This window comes from Lepidochelys olivacea, assembly GCF_965140295.1.
Source record: "Lepidochelys olivacea isolate rLepOli2 genome assembly, chromosome: 26".
NCBI classification, from domain to species: domain Eukaryota; kingdom Metazoa; phylum Chordata; order Testudines; family Cheloniidae; genus Lepidochelys; species Lepidochelys olivacea.
Genome location: NC_140436.1, coordinates 7,212,104 through 7,229,960, shown reverse-complemented (window position 1 = coordinate 7,229,960; position 17,857 = coordinate 7,212,104). Strand labels below are relative to the sequence as shown.

At 43.2% G+C, this 17,857-nt stretch overlaps 1 long non-coding RNA gene across 2 annotated transcripts in view; it reads left to right on the top strand.

Moving 5' to 3' along the window:
- Positions 1-17,857, top strand: part of LOC311513418 — a 42,438-nt gene that overhangs the window by 7,115 nt on the left and 17,466 nt on the right. For both annotated transcript variants that reach the window (XR_014709720.1, XR_014709721.1), the window contains exons 2-3: positions 1,251-1,368; positions 2,861-3,067. This is a non-coding gene — a long non-coding RNA (uncharacterized lncRNA). The remainder of the gene's footprint in view (positions 1-1,250; positions 1,369-2,860; positions 3,068-17,857) is intronic.

The following is a 17,857-nucleotide window of genomic DNA, read 5'->3' as shown; positions in this document are numbered from 1 at the left end:
AACTCCACAGTAATAGTGTCCTCTTAAACACCATCCTGTGTTACTCAAGTTTTCGATAGCATTAACTCTCTGTTTTTTTGCCAATTTGGAAAGCTAGGTCCAAATACTGACTAAGTCCCTAGGGCGAGTGAGAATGGAAGGTGTTATGGTCCTAGTGGAAATTTGTGCATATCAAAAACCCATCATGCTATCTGGCAGAACTGAAAGCATCTGCTCATGCAAAAACTCCGGGCTGGAAAGGCCAGGGGTGCTTCATGTTAGAGCGAAGATGTGCTGGCCGAGCTTGTAGGTCTAGGATTGGACTGATGTGTGGATGAAGCTGGAGCAGTGTGGTCAGAGAGGTGTGAGTGTGGCCCAGAACTAGCAATGTGTGTGTGTGTGTGCCCGGGAGTAGACGGTAGGGTTGCTGCAAGGAGGAGGATGTCTGGGACAAGAGAATACTAGGTGCTGGAAATCAAGATTGAGGTACAATGGCAGAAACTTGCATATTACCTGGCCTTTCTAGACATAATTCAAATTCAGTGCTTCTTGTCCTTTGCTGTACTGGACACTGAATTCACCTGCAACATATGCTGAAAGTAATAATGCTGTTAGAAATGGTAAACTGGAAAGAAAATGCAGCACAGTATGGAATAACCGGTCATCTGCATTCATAACAATGAATGATAGGAGCAGAGGGATGGAAGGGAAGGCACAGAAGGGTCATGGGATCGCAGATCAATAGTTAGGAAATGGTTGAATTAGAATTGTTTGGTCCCTAGTGGAGAATTCTGCTGCTTTAGAGCTATTCAGTTACCTACACTGCATTCAGAGGGGCTGGTCAATTGTCCTTGTGAGTCATACAGCAAAATAAACAATGCAAGGGGTCAGGTCTCCGCAGCTGAGCCACATCCTAAAGGGAAAAAAATCATGCCTGCCCTAAATCTAAATGATGTAGCTGGGAAGTGAAGAAAAATCACCTCTTTGTTGCCATAGTGCTTCCAAATTATAGCATCATGTTTAAGGGTCAGTGGCCATATTTCCTGGGTGTGCCATCTGTTTTCAGTTGAACAGGGCTGAAAGTTGGCATACGGAAAGTAGCACAAGTTGGGGAAACTAATCTTTTTTTAGTGCCAAAGCAGTCCAGAATAGCTCGTCTTCCCTTCTAGCTTTGATAGCGGCTTTGATGGCTTTTGAACCTCCTTGAACTAAAAACATAGTTTTGAAACGTGGCTACAATACATTCTCAGTGTGGCTGCTTTTCTTGCCAGTGCTGTGACCTCCACATGCTGCTGCGCTGTGATGTTATTCCTGGAAGGACAAATTCTCGGACAAAATGAAGAACAATGATTTCAAGGCTGGAGAGTGGACTGCTGACATCAAAGACAGGTTGCCATTGACTTCAATTATTATTAGTTATACTGTGTGATAGCACTTAGAGGTGCCAATGGAGATCGGGACCCCGTTGTGGAAGGCAATGACCAGACACTATGAAAAGTCCTGCTCTGAAAACATTACAGTCAGAATAGACAGAGGATATATTGCGGTCACCATTTTTTTCAGATACGGCATGAAGAGAGATTAAGTGACTTTCCTAAGGTCACACAGTCTTTAGTAAAGCCAGGAACTGAACATAGATCCATGGATTGGGGCTCAGGACCATTAGATTTCAGAGTAACAGCCATGTTCGCAAAAAGAAAAGGAGTACTTGTGGCATCTTAGAGACTAACCAATTTATTTGAGCATGAGCTTTCGTGAGCTACAGCTCACGAAAGCTCATGCTCAAATAAATTGGTTAGTCTCTAAGGTGCTACAAGGACCATTAGACTATATTTTTAAGTGCTCAGCATGCATACTGGGGACTAAATTTTCCAAAGATCTCTGCTCCCATTTAGGCATGCTGAGCTCTTTGGCAAATCCATAGTAATGCTGATTTACACCAGCCCTCTTTACTGCAGGGGAGATACTTTGATTTACTCCTGCTGAGGATATAGCTCATAATCTGAGGATTAACAATGATAATTGGCCCAATTCTACAAACACATTACGAGGTCATACTTGACAACTGAAATTAAGTTTTAGGATCTGCTCCTATGTTTGCACTTGTCCTTAACTCATCTGCTCACTGACACCAAACTTTTGCGCTCAGTTTTACATAAGTGCCATTGAAAAAGTAACATGCCTGTTCTTTGCAGTGTTTGCCTTTTTTATTGACTTGCCTCTGTCAGGGGAAAGGGGGAAAAAGTGTGCACTTACATATGGATGATTCCATTTCTTAAACAAGAGACCGATGCAAAGAAGCAATTCCCCCCTGCTAGTCTAATTTGGATCTAGGTTAATTGCACTTCTAGTGGATGTCTTTGATTTGCAGAGGGAAAGCCAATGGAAGTCTGAAGCTCAGCAATGATTCTGCATTAACTGTCATGACTCCTTTTTTATAACTGGAGCTAAAGGCAGTACCTACCTTGCAGAAGTCTTTTGAGAACTCTATGTGGCTGAGGTATTGCTAAGACTGATGCATGCATATTCTTCTTCCAAGGCAGACTCTATTGTTAGTGTTGATACACTCAGCAGCATAGTTGAAGATGCTTTCAGGTGGGAACCCTTGACTGTAACTGAAAGAATCTAGTAAGCATTAAAACATGGTGATGGCCTCTTCAAGAGGCTTATCTTGCATAAAATTTTTGTTGTGTCTTCTTAATAGAAAGCAACCGAGAACCCCTCGATATCATCTTATCACCTAGGTTGAGGCTTCCAAAGTAGCCTAAGGGAGTTAGCTGCCTGACTCTCATTGAATTTCCCAATGAGATTAGGGCACCTTTCTTCATGAGACTCCTTTGAAAACCCCAGGATTTGGTTTTGGCCACTTTATTTCTTACAGATGGGTTGTGACTTACTGCTCAAGGACTCAGGTCCGGCAAGTGTTCCTGAGTTTGGACCACCTGATAAACTGTCCAGTGCGAAATGGCATAGGGGCCTTAATCCAATACACAAATGAAGAGATGGAGAAGGTGGAGGTTGAGGATCAGCATATCATTGATGAATGTGACCAACTCATCCCTGGCAAAACTGCAACTGAGTGCACCAGGTAAATTGTCCCAATATTTCCCAAAGAATTTGTCTGAAGAAGGATAAACTGCTGCCCATTGCATGGATTCAATAGTGTTGAGGTTCCCTTGAACCTATTCCAGCTGGTTCCCAAGAACTCAGTTGGATTCTCGTCTTGTCACTCATGTTCCAGATTCAGCAAGACACTGAAAGGTGTGCCTCACCTTAAGCATGTAAACAGCATTGACTTCACTGGGACTACTCACATGCTTACAGCTAGGCACACGGGCCCAGATCCTCAAAGGTATCTAGGTGCTTAACTCCCATTGGTTTCAATGGAAGTTGGGTATTGTTAGGGTGTGGGCCATCCTCATTAAGTACTTTGCTGCATTTTTGACTACCTGTATTCAGAACTCTGGCCATGGTGCAAACAAAACTTTCTCAATTTTTCCATAAAAATTTGAAATATCTGCTAATATGCCCACTGTCTGACTGGACGCTGATGTGAACGGTGGGTATCGAAATATGACTTGTTTCAATCAGAGAAGTAATTCCGGGACTGTGTGTGCTTTGTACAATACCCCAAATCTTCCTAAAACTGAATTATTTACTGTATTCAGAATTCTGAATTACATGTTGCAAGTACACGTTGACTCAGAGGCAGTGCTATAACACCAATTGTGAATCCTCAACAGAAATAACTCCAAGTTAATAGCAGGACAGCAATAAATGAAGAAATTGAATAATACAGGCATTCAGAGGAGGAAAATCAATACTTCTGGTACTACATTTTGCCAGCTAATTTTATTGTCAAAATCTCTCTTAGATGATTTTGTTAAAGAAGAGCTAAAAGTCTCCCCAGCTAAGGAGCTAGAATGTACAGAATGTCTATGGAGATTAGTGTAACACACTCTAAATAAATACATGTGGAAAAGGACTATTTATAGTGAGCTGCCCTTGGTAATTTGAAATAATTTCATTCGATGATTTAGAAATGGAACCATCAAAAGAAATCTTTTCTTCTTTCTTTAATCAGTGACTTTCATGAGTAGCTCTGGATCTGACATAACAATGACTAATGTGTCTGAGATAAAACAGGAGCTCAGTTTTTCATCTGAAATGGAAAGGGGCTGTCAGAGGGTTTTTCTAAATCTGCCAATATAAAATGGCATTGTGTATTCTTTGGAACAATTATATTCATTAGGGTCCTGTAGATTGTTGTCATTTTCAGGCTCTGGTGCTTGTGCTTTGTAAGTCTTTGAGTCCCTGATTATCAGCATATTCTTGCCTCAGATTTTCTTCTCTCATCTCCTACGAAAGGTGAGGGTGGGAATGAGCTGAAGAGCAAAAGCAGATGTAAAAGATGCAGGGATGCAAATTACCCTCTACAATGCTGCATTCATTGCAAGACTGATACTGCAAATGTTGTGATGCTCCAATGCTGCATTTTTGTAACCTGCATATTCTCAGGTTAACATTTACATATTTCCTTGTGAATTAATAGTCAAATTAATGCAACTGAGGGAAATCCACATTACACTGTCTATAAACTTTAATAATAATACTCTACACTGTTATTTCAAATGCTGCCTGTGATTGCTCACAGGGGATGATGTCTTAATCTATCCAGATTGGGGAGCACTTGTTTGTTATTTCATTAGAGTTCACACTGTTTCATGTGGGGTGACCCTGTGATTTATTATTACTTAAAAAGAAAAGGAGTACTTGTGGCACCTTAGAGACTAACCAATTTATTTGAGCATAAGCTTTCGTGAGCTACAGCTCACTTCATCGGATGCATACTGTGGAAAGTGTAGAAGATCTTTTTATACACACAAAGCATGAAAAAACACCTCCCCCCACCCCACTCTCCTGCTGGTAATAGCTTATCTAAAGTGATCACGCTCCTTACAATGTGTATGATAATCAAGGTGGGCCATTTCCAGCACAAATCCAGGGTTTAACAAGAACGTCTGAGGGGGCGGGGGTAGGAAAAAACACGGGGAAATAGATTACCTTTCATAATGACTTAGCCACTCCCAGTCTCTATTCAAGCCTAAGTTAATTGTATCCAATTTGCAAATGAATTCCAATTCAACAGTTTCTCGCTGGAGTCTGGATTTGAAGTTTTTTTGTTGTAATATCGCAACTTTCATGTCTGTAATCGCGTGACCAGAGAGATTGAAGTGTTCTCCGACTAGTTTATGAATGTTATAATTCTTGACATCTGATTTGTGTCCATTTATTCTTTTACGTAGAGACTGTCCAGTTTGGCCAATGTACATGGCAGAGGGGCATTGCCGGCACATGATGGCATATATCACATTGGTGGATGTGCAGGTGAATGAGCCTCTGATAGCGTGGCTGATGTGATTAGGCCCTGTGATGGTGTCCCCTGAATAGATATGTGGGCACAGTTGGCAACGGGCTTTGTTGCAAGGATAGGTTCCTGGGTTAGTGGTTCTGTTGTGTGGTGTGTGGTTGCTGATGAGTATTTGCTTCAGGTTGGGGGGCTGTCTGTAGGCAAGGACTGGCCTGTCTCCCAAGATTTGTGAGAGAGTTGGGTCATCCTTCAGGATAGGTTGTAGATCCTTAATAATGCGTTGGAGAGGTTTTAGTTGGGGGCTGAAGGTGACGACTAGTGGCGTTCTGTTATTTTCTTTGTTGGGCCTGTCCTGTAGTAGGTGACTTCTGGGAACTCTTCTGGCTCTATCAATCTGTTTCTTCACTTCCACAGGTGGGTATTGTAGTTGTAAGAATGCTTGATAGAGATCTTGTAGGTGTTTGTCTCTGTCTGAGAGGTTGGAACAAATCGCAGAGCTTGGCTGTAGACGATGGATTGTGTGGTGTGGCCAGGGTGAAAGCTGGAGGCATGTAGGTAGGAATAGCGGTCAGTAGGTTTCCGGCATTCTATAGCAGATCACAAAACAGTTTACAAGGAAAAACAACGAGGAGTCTTTGTGGCACCTTAGAGACTAACAAATTTATGTGGGAATAATAATTCGTGGGCTTATGCCCAAATAAATTTGTTAGTCTCTAAAGTGCCACAACGACTCCTCGTTGTTTTTGCTGATAAAGACTAACATGGCTACCACTCTGAAACCTGTCACTTTACAAGGAAAGTATCATTGTCTCCTCTTTACAGATGGAGAAACGGAGTTGCAGGGAAGGGGAAGTGACTTGCCCATTCGGTCAGTGGCCAAGGTGGCAATGGAACTCAGTCCAATGCCCAATATGTTGGACCCAGGAAGTTTCCACTCATGGAAAGCAATCGGTTGCTATGATCTGTGACAGCCAAAACCCCTAAGACAGAGAGAGAGAGAGAGAGAGAGAGAGAGAGAGAAAGTGAGGCTGATATTTAGGAGGCATGCACAGTTTTGTGCAACTTCTGAGTATGATCTTAGATCTTGCAAGCTAAGCAGAGCTAGGTTTGGTTAATACTTGAATAGGTGACATCTGAGGAAAGAAAATATTTTTTAGCGTAATGCAGATGCAGTGTTTGGGTAACATTCTGACTCCCATGATAGACATGATTTGCTCGTTGCTAACTGGAGCTATTTCAGTGCTATGTCCTCTCCACTCAACAGCAGACAAAGGTGACTATTCTGTAACTAACTGTCCCCTCTATGTGCCTCATAAAATATAATCATGTCCTACCTGACTTCAGCTCATTCTCTAATATTTACAATTGGCCAAACTTGTGAGGCCTTACGCTCAAACTGAAGAAGAGTTCTCTGCAGCTTAAAAGCTTCTCTTTCACCAACAGAAGTTGGTCCAATCAGATTTTGCTTCACCCACCTTGTCACTCAAGTTGATGGCATTTCTGTGGTCTGTTCACCCTCCCAAGCTGATGCCTGGAATAACTTCACTCCCAGACAGAAAGAAAAGAAATAAGAATGGAGTGGGGGTTCGTAGAGAGCCCCTGGGATGGGGGTGTGGGGAAAATGGGAAACCCTTGGATAGGGTGCCAGGGAGGAGGGGAATGGAGTGACATGTGAGGAAGGGGACAATAGAATGACGGGGCAGCACACAGCTCTGGGCATGGGAGGAGGGGAAGAGAATGATTCAGTGTCTGGGAGCCAAGACTAAGACACCTACACATGTTATCACTGCTACAAAAAGTTGCTGGACTCTACTAGGTATCTGAAGCTGAGGACTCCAAAACTGAGGCACTTAATATCAGGGGTCACTGAAACTTTTGTCACTTGTCAGCTGCTGTGAAATGAGTCAGTGAATTCACAATCTAACTCCAGACAAGAAGATATCACAACCTAATGCTGTCCAAGTTCTAGGTGTCTGCCTATAACACGACACCTGCCACGTGGTAATCTCAACAGAGAGGCTAAGGAATGGGTTGAGTGGATATGGAGAGCAAGCTATCTTCACGAAACAGATGTTCTCTTTGGAACCTGTTTGAGGCACAATGGGATGGAAGTTTGCACTCACCCCTCCGGTCTGTTTTGTGATTAAATAAGGGACTTCAGTCCCTGGTTATATCCAGCTGAAACTTTTCACTTAAAAAAAAAAAAAGCTGAGGTTGTATTTTTAGTTATTTTGTTTTAAGTCTTTTAAAATCACATCTTGCAAAGTGGCTTGGGTTCATTTAATTGAAGGCGTTGTGCAGAGAGGTGAAATGACCGAGCATGTTTACGAAGTTCTCTCTAGCTAAAAATACCATATGTATTAATAAAGCCAAACCTGAACCTCTACATTATTCAGAGTTTGAAAAGCTCTGAAAAGTTTGTAAAGGACCTTGATGTTGTTTGACCTTTCCTCTGTGCAACCCTCCTTGAAATCATTGACGAGTTTTCCTTTTGGTCTGCAGAGAATGGTATTGATCACATAAGTCATCTGGGAATTGGCCAAAACCTGAGCTCCTCGCGCAGTTTGTCCATAGCAGTGAAGTCAGTGGCGTTTGCCTTGAGGCATAATTACTCCACCTCTGCGAGAGGTGTGGACAGCACTTAGAATCATAGAATCATAGAATCATAGAATATCAGGGTTGGAAGGGACCCCAGAAGGTCATCTAGTCCAACCCCCTGCTCAAAGCAGGACCAATTCCCAGTTAAATCATCCCAGCCAGGGCTTTGTCAAGCCTGACCTTAAAAACCTCTAAGGAAGGAGATTCTACCACCTCCCTAGGTAACGCATTCCAGTGTTTCACCACCCTCTTAGTGAAAAAGTTTTTCCTAATATCCAATCTAAACCTCCCCCACTGCAACTTGAGACCATTACTCCTCGTTCTGTCATCTGCTACCATTGAGAACAGTCTAGAGCCATCCTCTTTGGAACCCCCTTTCAGGTAGTTGAAAGCAGCTATCAAATCCCCCCTCATTCTTCTCTTCTGCAGGCTAAACAATCCCAGCTCCCTCAGCCTCTCCTCATAACTCATGTGTTCCAGTCCCCTAATCATTTTTGTTGCCCTTCGCTGGACTCTCTCCAATTTATCCACATCCTTCTTGAAGTGTGGGGCCCAAAACTGGACACAGTACTCCAGATGAGGCCTCACCAATGTCGAATAGAGGGGAACGATCACGTCCCTCGATCTGCTCGCTATGCCCCTACTTATACATCCCAAAATGCCATTGGCCTTCTTGGCAACAAGGGCACACTGCTGACTCATATCCAGCTTCTCGTCCACTGTCACCCCTAGGTCCTTTTCTGCAGAACTGCTGCCTAGCCATTCGGTCCCTAGTCTGTAGCTGTGCATTGGGTTCTTCCGTCCTAAGTGCAGGACCCTGCACTTATCCTTATTGAACCTCATCAGATTCCTTTTGGCCCAATCTTCCAATTGGTCTAGGTCCTTCTGTATCCTATCCCTCCCCTCCAGCGTATCTACCACTCCTCCCAGTTTAGTATCATCCGCAAATTTGCTGAGAGTGCAATCCACACCATCCTCCAGATCATTTATGAAGATATTGAATAAAACCGGCCCCAGGACCGACCCTTGGGGCACTCCACTTGATACCGGCTGCCAACTAGACATGGAGCCATTGATCACTACCCGTTGAGCCCGACAATTTAGCCAGCTTTCTACCCACCTTATAGTGCATTCATCCAGCCCATACTTCCTTAACTTGCTGACAAGAATACTATGGGAGACCGTGTCAAAAGCTTTGCTAAAGTCAAGAAACAATACATCCACTGCTTTCCCTTCATCCACAGAACCAGTAATCTCATCATAAAAGGCGATTAGATTAGTCAGGCATGACCTTCCCTTGGTGAATCCATGCTGGCTGTTCCTGATCACTTTCCTCTCATGCAAGTGCTTCAGGATTGATTCTTTGAGGACCTGCTCCATGATTTTTCCAGGGACTGAGGTGAGGCTGACTGGCCTGTAGTTCCCAGGATCTTCCTTCTTCCCTTTTTTAAAGATTGGCACTACATTAGCCTTTTTCCAGTCATCCGGGACTTCCCCGGTTCGCCACGAGTTTTCAAAGATAATGGCCAGTGGCTCTGCAATCACAGCCGCCAATTCCTTCAGCACTCTCGGATGCAACTCGTCCGGCCCCATGGACTTGTGCACGTCCAGCTTTTCTAAATAGTCCCTAACCACCTCTATCTCCACAGAGGGCTGGCCATCTCTTCCGCATTTTGTGATGCCCAGCGCAGCAGTCTGGGAGCTGACCTTGTTAGTGAAAACAGAGGCAAAAAAAGCATTGAGTACATTAGCTTTTTCCACATCCTCTGTCACTAGGTTGCCTCCCTCATTCAGTAAGGGGCCCACACATTCCTTGGCTTTCTTCTTGTTGCCAACATACCTGAAGAAACCCTTCTTGTTACTCTTGACATCTCTGGCTAGCTGCAGCTCCAGGTGCGATTTGGCCCTCCTGATAACATTCCTACATGCCCGAGCAATATTTTTATACTCTTCCCTGGTCATATGTCCAACCTTCCACTTCTTGTAAGCTTCTTTTTTATGTTTAAGATCCGCTAGGATTTCACCATTAAGCCAAGTTGGTCGCCTGCCATATTTACTATTCTTTCGACTCATCGGGATGGTTTGTCCCTGTAACCTCAACAGGGATTCCTTGAAATACAGCCAGCTCTCCTGGACTCCTTTCCCCTTCAAGTTAGTCCCCCAGGGGATCCTGGCCATCCGTTCCCTGAGGGAGTCGAAGTCTGCTTTCCCGAAGTCCAGGGTCCGTATCCTGCTGCTTACCTTTGTTCCCTGCGTCAGGATCCTGAACTCAACCAACTCATGGTCACTGCCTCCCAGATTCCCATCCACTTTTGCTTCCCCCACTAATTCTACCCGGTTTGTGAGCAGCAGGTCAAGAAAAGCACCCCCCCTAGTTGGCTCCTCTAGCACTTGCGCCAGGAAATTGTCCCCTACGCTTTCCAAAAACTTCCTGGATTGTCTATGCACCGCTGTATTGCTCTCCCAGCAGATATCAGGAAAATTAAAGTCACCCATGAGAATCAGGGCATGCGATCTAGTAGCTTCCGTGAGCTGCCGGAAGAAAGCCTCATCCACCTCATCCCCCTGGTCCGGTAGTCTATAGCAGACTCCCACCACTACATCACTCTTGTTGCACACACTTCTAAACTTAATCCAGAGACACTCAGGTTTTTCTGCAGTTTCGTACCGGAGCTCTGAGCAGTCATACTGCTCCCTTACATACAGTGCTACTCCCCCACCTTTTCTGCCCTGCCTGTCCTTCCTGAACAGTTTATAACCATCCATGACAGTACTCCAGTCATATGAGTTATCCCACCAAGTCTCTGTTATTCCGATCACGTCATAGTTCCTTGACATCACCAGGACCTCCAGTTCTCCCTGCTTGTTTCCAAGGCTTTGTGCATTTGTATATAAGCACTTGAGATAACCTGTTGATCGCCCCTCATTGCCAGTATGAGGCAGGAGCCCTCCCCTCACAGACATTCCTGCCTGTGCTTCCTCCCGGTATCCCGCTTTCCCACTTACCTCAGGGCTTTGGTCTCCTTCCCCCGGTGAACCTAGTTTAAAGCCCTCCTCACTAGGTTAGCCAGCCTGCTGGCAAAGATGCTCTTCCCTCTCTTCGTAAGATGGAGCCCGTCTCTACCCAGCACTCCTCCTTCATGGAACACCATCCCATGGTCAAAGAAACCAAAGCCTTCTCTCCGACACCATCTGCGTAGCCATTCGTTGACTTCCACGATTCGACGCTCCCTACCTAGGCCTTTTCCTTCCACGGGGAGGATGGACGAGAACACCACTTGCGCCTCCAACTCCTTTATTCTTCTTCCTAGAGCCACATAGTCCGCAGTGATCCGCTCAAGGTCATTCTTGGCAGTATCATTGGTGCCCACGTGGAGAAGCAGGAAGGGGTAGCGATCCGAGGGCTTGATGAGTCTCGGCAGTCTCTCCGTCACATCATGAATCTTAGCCCCTGGCAAGCAGCAGACTTCTCGGTTTTCCCGGTCAGGGCAAAACTTAGGTCACTGTAAACTTAGGTCACTGTAACTGGCATTGCTCATGGGGGTGTCTTTTTCACACCCCCGAAAGACATAAGTGAGATCGACTTAAGTGGCAGTGTAAGTCAGAGCCTTGGGATTTGTCAAGAGATTAGTAAAAGGACCATTAAAATCCCAAGGAACTAGGAACCAGTTCTGATTCAGGTCTGATTCTGATCTCTCACCAACATAAATGAGAAGTAACTCAGGTAAGTCAAGGGAGTTACGCCAGCATTAACCATACAAAATCAGATTTGGGAGTGCTATATATTTCCCCTTTATCTAAAAGAAAGAAAAGTGAAAAAGTGCTATTTTGGTGGTAAACTCATAGAAAAATTCCCTTATTGAAACCCCAAAGGCGTTGTTAGAGTGGAATTGCCGTAATGCTTCAGAACAGACGTACCCTATCTCTAGCAGTGGATAATGACATACTTCAGAAAGAGATGTAATACCCCCACAATGCATCTGATTGTTCAGCATTGGGCCTGATCCTTTCTTCCTGGTGTTAATCCCATCAAATAGCATCTGCTCTGTGTTCTCTCCCTCCAGCATGCTCTGTTCAATGTCATCTGCTCTCACCACATGCTAACATGTCTTCCTTTATTACTTCACAATACTTCCTCTTGGGTCGGTCTTTTTCTTTTTTTTTTTTCTTCTTTAATCTTGATCACTAGTTTTTCATCATATGTACTTCTTTCCCTGTTACAACTGCAATGTATCCCAGCCATTTGCTGTACACTCCTACTCGTTGCTAATTTGGCACTCATATGATTGACTACTCCTGTCCTACATCCACTAAAAGGCCTGACTCACTAACTGCAGAACATAATTATGTCTCATAGCAAGAGGTGTGGGCAAGTGAGGAATCTGCCTGAATCTTGTCAATATCCAGTGGTGGGAGTCGTAGAGTTGCTAACATCTGTTAAACTTTATGGGCAACATTTATTCAGCCAAAGGGCACATCACTGTAACAGATCTGTGGACAGGTATACGATGGGAAGCTTGCTTCACTCGGTCACTATTTAAAACTTAAAATAATTCCGAAGCTGTACTTCAAAAGCCTAGGTACTGACTACCTCAGTTAATGGAGAATCGCTGGTAACTATTTGTACTATAGGGCTAATAACACAATGCTGAGCAGTTCTGAGCCCATTCTGTAGAGGGCAGTGATGCACATTCAAGATAGATAATTACTGAGGGCAGATTTAGCCTACTGTTGAAAACACATTGGGCCAGTTTTTGGCTTGAAAGAGCTCGTGGTAGTTCTTGGAGGCATTGTGGCTTGGGCAGTCAAGTGCACCAAGGGTGTGGCTCCAGTTTCCAGACACCTTTTGGTAGGGTGTGGTATGTAATCTTTCCTCTGCTATATGGGCCCACAGTACACTTTGGGAGGTTGGAATCACTGAGTAGTAGTTTTTCTCATTCCTTACACTTCGTGGCAATGAACAAGGATTGTGACTATGTCCATCATGCCCTCTGCACTTAGTCAGTAGAGGTCTGGGTACAACATGGTTTATTCTTATTCTTTCATTTCCTTTATACTTCCATATAAATATTGAAACCTGTCAAGCAGTCCCAAAGCCTAGTCCCTACGACCCTTCAGTCATGAGAGATAGTGACAGCCAATGGTTAGAGCGATAGAGACCTGGATTGAATTCCTGACACTGACTTGGTGTGGGACCCTGGTCAAGTCACTTCACTTCTTTGTGTCTGATTCCCTATTGTAAAATGGGGGCCATGATACTTTCCCATCAGTGTAAAGTTCTTTGAGACCTGTGCACGAAAGAAAGCTGTACACATGCACAATATTGTAACTCTAAAAGCATGTTGAAGAACTGGATGAGACTCTGATCTGCCCAGAGGTATGAACATCCTCATCATGACTTATCAACTCTCTCAGCCAAGGACTGAGTGGCCCCTGGAGACCGAACACTCTTCAGCATGTCAGAGGTGACTGATCCAGAGCAGAACTGAGACACGTTGGCGGGGTCTGTTGTAGCCGAAATTTGCCCTGCTGATGTATCTTTTACAATGATTCAGTGACTTCATTCTCCAGGGATGTCATCCCAACATTTTCCACAGACACTACGGCCCGGCTTCTGAAAGGGCTTCTCAATTATTTTTTGTCAAGGTCCAAATTTCTTGGCCAAGGTCCAGACTCCAGAAAAATAACAACACTGATAACAGTAAGTAAATAAAAAGATTTCGGGGTCCGTTCAAAAGCCTCTGGAGGTCTAGATTTGGCCTGCGTTCTGCCTATTGACTACCCGTACTGAAAGTTATTTCGCTCTGTAATTTCCATTGATTTCAATCGACGTTAAGCACCTAAATACCTTTGCGGGACTGGGACTACATTCATTTCAATATTCAATAAAGAAAAAAAAGTGAAGGCACTTATTTTTTTATTTCCAGGAGAAAATTAAAGTGGATTTATCAGAAGAGAAGGGCTCTAAGTCATGGATTTGATAGCGGAAGCCACAACTGTAATAAAAAAGCACCTTTCATGATGAGCCTAACTCTTGCATACAACACTAGTCACACTTAATTACTTGAGGAGCAGATGCCTTAGGTGTTGCATGCATTATTTATAAGAAAGTTTGCTGAGGAGCACAGTGCAACTGAACTTGATTGTCTTGTCTTTGGCCACAGGCTTGATCTTCAAATCTTTAGTCACATAAGCAGTTCTTATTTCAACAGACCTACTCTATTATTATAACCTTATTAGCAGGCAGTGTAGGCTAGAGGACGGTACGCCGAATGGGACTCAGAAGAGGTAAGGTTCTGCCATTGGCCTGCTGTGTGACCTTGGGCAAGCCATTTCGTTTATCACTGCCTCCATTTCCCCAAATGTAGAACATGGAGATAATGCCTACCCTCTTTGTAAAGCTCTTTGAAGTCCACTGATAAAAAGTGCTGTATCAGAGCAACGTATTGTTGTTGCACTCAGGCATGAGAACTGCTCACAAGTAAAATTCATCACTTACAAACGGTGTATTGGTGCTACGCACAGGGGGTGAATTTCACCTCACGTGAATGAGGGTTTGAAGGATCCGTTCCCCGGTGATTGTTCATTCCAGTGATTCAGTGGCATTCAATCCATGAAGAGAATGCTAGTGCTGTGTGTTCAAATAGAATTTTATGAGCCATATCCTGCCATCATGTCTTATGCCGAACTCGTGCTGACCTCATTAAGACTTCCATGCACACAACAATGGGCGAGTGCACATGGCCTTGTGTTTTGGCTTTGATTGCTTCTGCTTGCTTCTGGACCTTTAGTGAGAAATTGAATTGTCTATAGGAAGACCAAAACTACCTGAGTGATACAAAATCTGATAATGGCTCTGTCTACGAGAAAGGCGTATACAATAGTCATTTAATTAAGAAATGTGCATGCTCTCGGAAGAAGACAATCTTAAAATATGACTATTGGATTTATAGCACACATCACAATCTATGAATTTCCCTGGAAAATGCCCTATCTTTATCTCTTCCCTATCACTGGCTAATACAAATTATTCAACTGAGATAATGCAACATTTTTTTCCCTGTTAATCCTAGTTTAGGGCTGTAACTTTACGGCTGTCAGGAACCAGATTCTGCTGTAGCATACCTAGAGTGCATCACACAGAGGTAGGGGATAACACCGCTTCAATGGAAGACGCTGTTGTATTTTAGAGCAGCTATGTAATTCAACAAGATGAACACGTCAATTAACGTAATATTTAATGTTTTCAGTGTGTCTCGAGATAAAATAAACCCAAACACAATTTGATTGCTGAGGATTTGTTGGCTATGAGCTTCCTCAAAAAAAGAGCCTTTCCCTCTGCTGCATATTTTGATAACATAATTATGCCATCATCTCTGTTCTCTTCAGGCTGAGGAATGAAGAAGCATCTCATCACTCTTATTAAAGTATAGATTTTCTAGCAGCAAGCCAGCCCAGAGAAATTGCTGTTTTTGTTATTCTGCATTCTGGGCAATACATCATTGCCTTAAAGGTTCCTGAGCTGATAATTTCACTGCGTGATACTCAAACAAATAATTTGTTTACTCTTGTGCAATATGTTTATTGGATTCTAATGTTCTCTGCCTCATTGTTAGCTTTAATTAGAGCTATATATAAAAGTGTTCCTGACATTTTACTGACTTTTTAAAAACTTGTGGGGGAAATCAGCAAGTTTATTTGTTTGAATTTTAATTTATTTCTAATTACAAGCAACAAAAAGTCCAATTATAATTGCTTCAATAGATCATTGAATCTGAAGATGGAATATGAAATACTCCAATCTGATGGAGATAATAAGAAGCTGGCAATTCTCATTGTTCATGCTGCTCCTTTGTCATTTTGGCGGTGATATAGACGAGGGATGAGGAAAATCAAGAACGTCTGGATCAGTCAAACATTTACAAATTTCTAGACTGGAATCCTTGTTAAAGTTCTTAAATGATCTGATCAATTAGCTTTATCACTGAGAGAGGATGGACTTGTGGCTAAGGCAGTGGATGAGCATTCAAGACATGGGGGGTTCAGTTCCTGTTTCTGCTGCAGACGAGGCACAGATCAGCCACAGATGGGGAAGTCAAGCACAGAGAGAATAAATTACTTTCCCACCATCATACGAACAGTCTGTGGCAGATTCAGGAACTGAACCCAGATGTCTTGAGTTCCGAGGCACAAGTCCATCCTCTCGTGATGCTGAAGCTAACCTAGAGATACTGGAAACTCCCCTGAAGAGATAGGAAATTTCTAGTTCTGTTTGGCAGACTCAGGAGGATCAGCTAGCTTGCACAGCCAGCAAGGATGAAATCCCGACCCCATGGAAAGCAATGGAAAAAATTCCATTGCTTTCAATGAGCTATCATCTCCTGGATATTCACAGTTATCCATCTGAATCCAGACAAGGTCACCCATGACTACTTCCCAATTCTTGTTGGATCAGAAGGGATCCACATCCTTTTTATTGATGGAGCTGCAGAGTTCTCAGGAGCCTTTAGTTTGAACACTTATCCCAACTCCATGCTTTTCAGGTACCAATAGTCAAAACACAGGAAGAGGGCTGGCACCACTTAAGACCCTGAGGTAGTATAACCTTATGTAACCGTGATGTTGAAATGTTCCCAATTAATATTAAGTTGTTCAGGGTAAGGGTGCTATAAAACCCAACTTAATTGTCAGGTTTGAGCCTCTAGGCTAGTTACAGAAAATGCAGTGCTTAATTTGTGCCAGGGCTTGCCAGGGCTGAGCCCTGGCATCCCTGGGCTTGGCACTTCATAGCCCAGCACCTCTGGGCTTGCTGCATCAGTTATGAATGTATACAAATTGCTTGAGCCCCGGCACCTCTTTCATTACAAGTTATGCTCTGAGAAAATGTATTTAGCAGAGGACCCATTGGTGACACTTTGGATGATACAACCAAACTTTATTAAAAAGAAAAAATGATTAATTAAGCAAACAGACATGTAATTAGTGCTTACACAATATGACAATTATACTCTCACTCAAAGATGAAATGGTGTGTCAATGGGTGATCAGTCCACTGACAACAGAGAAGTACAGCCTTATAATCCTGGAATTGAATGGTACCCTTTGAATGTTAATTGGAGCTTTCCTGCAATTTAGCAAAATTACTCCTTTTATAAGCCTTATAATACTAATTAACATTAAACTGTTCCTTACCATAATTATATTCCCACCATCTTCTTATGGGCTCTTTACACATTATTTAAATAAACATCTACACCAACGTCCTTCTCATACTGTCACGACAGATAGCATTTTCATAGAACACACACAATTCTCAAAAATACTCAGTTATAAACTTTGCTCTTAAACCAGTTACATAATGACAATACAAGCCGGGGTTATGTCCTTCCTAGCTCTTACTTTCCAATAACAATCTGTCTCCAACTTATCTTCGACTTTTCTCACACTAGCAACTTCAATTTCCCGTACTCATCTACACTTAAGTGAAGGGCCTAAATTAGCCTAACTTTTACTTATTTCTTAATCCAAACCATCCTACAGGCTACAGAAGGCCTGCAGGCAGACCCTTCAACAGAGCTCAGTGTGGGTCCAGGGGTCTATTTACATGGATCAACTTGCAGGTTTGGGAGCTTAAACCAGGATCCTCCAAGGTATTTAGGTTCCTAACTCTCACTCAAATCAAATACCTTGGAAGTTCTGTGTCTTAGTCCTCAAACCAGGGTTTAAATGGCACAGAGGTGTCTGTAGAGGATGTATTTCACTCAGTAGTAAGCTCTAGGCTTGGTAATAAGTTCTTGCAGGCTCAGGTACTACATATATCACCATTCAGTTTCAGGGAGTTGGACATCAAGAGGCATTTTGTTTTTCCTACAGAGAAACAATGGGCTCTTTTTCAGACTCTTGTTTTCC